This window comes from Ursus maritimus, unplaced genomic scaffold (assembly GCF_017311325.1).
Source record: "Ursus maritimus isolate PB19 unplaced genomic scaffold, ASM1731132v1 scaffold_1, whole genome shotgun sequence".
Taxonomy (NCBI): Eukaryota; Metazoa; Chordata; class Mammalia; order Carnivora; family Ursidae; genus Ursus; species Ursus maritimus.
Genome location: NW_024423343.1, coordinates 26,635,495 through 26,640,428, shown reverse-complemented (window position 1 = coordinate 26,640,428; position 4,934 = coordinate 26,635,495). Strand labels below are relative to the sequence as shown.

Genomic DNA, 4,934 nt, shown 5'->3' with positions numbered 1-4,934 from the left:
AGATTCTAGCCAGGGAAACTGGGCTAATAATAATAATAAAAATAATAATAGCACCCAGATTAAAAAGGAAGAAGTAAAATTATGCCTATTTGCAGATGACATTTTTTTTGAAATTGAAAATCGTAAGGAGTCTAAAAAAAGAAGAAAATTATTAGAGGTAATAAGTGAGTTCAGCAAGTTTGCAGAGAATAAGGTCGATTATATTTCTATAAGCTGTCAACAAACAATCCAGAAATATAATTAAGAAAACAGTTCTGGGCCACCTGGGTGGCTCAGTCAGTTAAGCATCTGCCTTCAGCTCAAGCCATGATCTCAGGGTTCTGGAATCGAGCCCCACATCAGGTTCCCTGCTCAGTGGGAAGTTTGCTTCTCCCTCTTCCTCTGCCACTCGCCCTGCTTGTGCTCTCTATGTCTCTCTCTCAAATGAATACATAAAATATTAAAAGAAAAAAATCTATTTATAATTACATCAGGAAGAATAAAATACTTAGAAATAAATTTAACAAAAGAATTGCAAGACTTGTACACTAAAAATAACATTGAAAGAAATTAATAAAAACTTAAATAAATGGAGGCACATCATGTATTCATGGCTTAGAAGACTTAATATCGTTACAATAGTGATACTCCCAAACTAATCTATAGATTCAATGCAAGTTGTATTGTTGAGGTGCATATTTACCAGTTTCAAAAGTTATTACAAAGCTACATTAATCAGGACAATGTACCATTGGCATAAGGATGGATAGAATCAATAGAATAGAGATGAGATTCCAGAAATAAACCCTCATATTTTTGGTGAATTAATTTCCAAAGAATATGACAAGACAATTGAGTGAGGAAAGAATGGTTTTCAGGAAATGGTGCTGGTACAACTGGTTGTCAATATGCAAAAGATTAAGCTGGGCCTGTACCTCACACCATATAAAAAATTAATTCAAAATGAATCGACTAATGTAGACACTAAAAGTATAAAACTCTTAGAAAAAAGATCTAAAAATGTTCATGGTCTTGGTTTAGGCAATGGTTTCTTACGTATGCTGCCAAAAATACAGTAAACCAAAGATAAAAATGGATATATCAGACCTCATCAAAATTAAAAACTGTTTCAGTGGACAGTATCAAGAAAGTGAAAGGATAAGCCACAGAATTAGATAAAATATTTGCAAATCATATATCTGATAAAGGATTAACAGCCAAAATATGTAAAAAGAACACTTCCAACTCAACAATAAAAGATATGTAACTCAATTTTCAAAATAAGTGAAGAATTTGAACAGATAATTTTCCATGTAAGATATATAAATGGACAAGAAGCATATGAAACAATGCTCAATATCATTAGTCACTAGGTATGTGCAAATCAAAGCCACAATGATATATTACTTCACACCCATTAGAATAGCTAAAATTAAAAAAAAAAAAAAGACAAGCTATACCAATTTTGGTAATGATGTGGAAAAACTGAAACCTTCATACATTGCTGGTATGAAGAATGTAAAATGTAAAATGGTGTAGCTGCTTTGAAAAAAGATTAGCACTCATTCAAATTATTAAAAAATAGTTATATAACTTACCTGGCAGGGGAGATACCATGATCACAAAGGTGGTTTTCCCAGGGCAGGGCTTATCCATTGCACTCCAGATGTGCTGACCCCTGCGATTTCCCCAAATGTGGGAAACTCGACTGCATAATTTGTGGTAGTGGGGGACTGCGTTCGTGCTTTCCCCTGTTAAAAAAAAAAAAGAAGAAAGAAAAAAAAATAGTTATATATAACTATAGATATATATGTTTATAGGATGTATAGGAGATATATATATGTATATATCTATATATAGGTATATTCCTGTTTCATTCTTAGGCATATACACAAGAAAATTGAAAACATATATCCATATAAATACTGGTACACCAATGTGCATAGCAGCACAATTCACGGCATCCAAGAAGTGGAAACAACCCAAATGTGCATCAGCTGTGTTTATCAGAGGATGAACAAAAATGTGGCATATCCTAAAATGGAATATTATTAAGCCATAAAAAGGAATGAAGAACTAATACATGTTACTACATGGATTAAGCTAAGAGAAAGAAGTTAGGTACAAAAGGCTACATAGTATATGGTTCCGTTTATATTATATGTCCAAAGTAAGCAAATCCATAGGGGCAGAAAGTAAGTTAATCGTTCTTAGGGGCTAGGGAAGGTGAGAGTGGGAAGTACACTGCTATAGGTATGGTGATTTCTTTATATGGTGATGAAAATGTTCTGAAATTAGTTAGTCGTAACGGTTGCGCAACTTTGTGAATATGCTAAAACCCACAGAATTGTACTCTTTAGAAGGGTGACTTTTCCCTAGTATCTGAATTGTATCTCAATTTTAGAATAGAGCCAGGAAAAGATACACTATGTAAATCTTAATCAAAAGAAGTCTGGTGTGATTATATTAATGTCAGACAAATTGGCCTTTGCAAAAACAATATTACCAGGAAAGGAGGAACATTAATTATGATACATGGAATAATTCATCAAGAAAACCTAATAATCCTTAAACTTGCATATATGCTATTTCAGAGCTTCAAAATACGTGATGGAAAATCTAACAGAACTGAAAGGAGAAATAGACAGATCTACAATTATAGTTTGATATTTCAATACTCTTATCTCCACTTAGAGATTTAAAAAAAAAGGAAATCTGCAGGGAGATTGATATAAACAACGCTATTGGTCAAATTGGCATACTCGACACTTACAAAACACTCTACTTAACAATTGCACTCTGCACATTTTTTTCCTAACAGATTTATGGAGATATCATTTAAATACTATAAAATCCGTTCATTGTAAGTGTACAGTGTGTTGAATTGTAGTAGGTTTACGCAGTTGTGCACCCATAACAATCCAGTTTGGGAACACTAAAAACATCACAAAAAATTCCCTCTGGCTGGTTTGTAGTCAATTGTTGTTTCCATTCCTCACCTCAGGCAACCAGCCATCTACTTTGTTTCTATTATTCTGTCTTTTCTAAAATTTCACACAAATGAAATCATACAATAAGTAGTCTTTCCTGTCTGGCTTCTTTAATTTAGAAAAATGTCTTTAAGGTTTATCTTGCCTGTTGCACGTGTCAGTATTTGGTCCCATTACTGTGTGGTGGTGTCTTAGCGTAGAACTATATTATCTGCTCACAAGTTCATGGACATATAGGTGGCTTCCAGGGTTCAGCTATTATGAATTATGCTGCTCTGAACATGAAGATAAACATCTTCATGTGGACATATGCTTCATTTTTCTTGGGCAAAGAACTGAGAGTGGAACACCTAGGTATATGTAAGTGCACATTTCAATTTTTAAGAAACTGACAAACCGCCCTCCAAAGTAAATGTAGAACTTTATACTATGACCATCCATGTAGGAGAATTCCAGTGTCTTCACATCCACACTGACACTAGGTATTGTCAGTCTGTGATTACACTCTTTCTAGGGTACATGTAGCATCTTTCCATGTTCTTAGTAGCCATTACTATATGTTCTGTAGTAAAGGTATCCTTCCACATATTTAGTCTTTTGATGGAGGGCTGAGACGGGTTGTTTATCTTCGTGTTATTGAGTTCTTTTTAATTGCTGCATACAAAGCCTTGACAGAATGTAGGATTGTTGGTTCACTTGGAAAGTTCGGGAGCTCCCGGGTGAGGGGGGGCAGGAATCTGAAACTGGCTCCCTGTACACAGAGGGCAAGGAGAGACTGAAGAAAGAAGCAAGCCACTTCAGATTGGTAGGTGGCAGGATTAATCAGCAAGGAAACTTACATTTGAGGCTTGTGCGTGGCCCCAAGATGAACAGATCTCTGTGCTCGCCTGCCAGGAAAAATGTTTGTTAAGAGGCCTTACCTGGGTGCAGACGTTCTCAGCAACACACTGCTCTCTCACAGCTGCATCCTGGCAAACCGCTCCCACTTTGGGCATGGTGGGCAGAACATACTTTTGAACCACAGGCTGGGGAGGGGAGGAACGCTTCTGACTGCCCTAGTCCAGCTCACAGGTCAACCAACGCTCACGTCCTCTCAATGACCTCTTCTAACCCTTCACCTCTCTGGTGACCAGCTCTTACAATCTTAAATGCCCCCTTGTCTGTAGTATGTCCTGAGCAGTAGGCCAGGGGTTTCACCAGCAAAGAGGTGACTATTTGGTGCTACCTGGAATTGGAGGCAGATGTCAGATGTCAGAGCGATGACATAGGCACATGCAGGAAAACACACACACACACACACACACACACACACAGATTAAGATAATGACCTTTAAATTAACGATTTTTTTCTACTGAAAGCCCCATGATCCCAACCACTAATTTTTTAAGTCCCCTAAGCTGGGCGGAGGATCGCTCAGGGTATTCACTTGTGTCCTCATGTAATTTAATAAAGATGATACATTAGTAGACTCATCAGGTATGAATGTACAACATTGTTTGGATAATAGCACAGGTGTCTTCTTGCAAAACAGTAATAATGTCCAAGACCATTCTATTTTGGAGGACAGCTTTTCTTATTAGAGTCATTTAGGTGTTCAGTAAAGACAAGATTTTCAGGCTGTCATTTAAGGTTGTTGGCTGAATTGAGTAGGGACTTTTCCTCTGGGTGCTATAGCAACCTCCAGGCCAGGGGAGGGGGGAAAAGTGGCCAAATAATCATACCAGCAGAAGACAGAATGTGCCCATCTGGCCTTGAGAAGAGGGAAGTTGGCATGTTTTGTTACCATGGGGCAGACTCTCCCCTGTGTCCAGGGAAAACCCAGGGTACAGCAGCCCAACCACACAGGTGGCAGTCACAGACATAGATGTGTGTCTCACAACCATGGAGATTCATTTGGGGCTACCCAATACACATCTGGTGGCATGACTAGTCAGCGCCAAACTAACTGCTACCCTTAATATGAC

The 4,934-nt window shown here is 37.5% G+C and overlaps 1 non-coding gene across 1 annotated transcript; it reads left to right on the top strand.

Moving 5' to 3' along the window:
* Positions 1-1,569: 1,569 nt before the first annotated feature.
* LOC121099990 lies at positions 1,570-1,733 on the top strand. The gene has a single exon (XR_005831715.1). It is a non-coding gene; the product is annotated as a U1 spliceosomal RNA (small nuclear RNA).
* Positions 1,734-4,934: the final 3,201 nt, after the last annotated feature.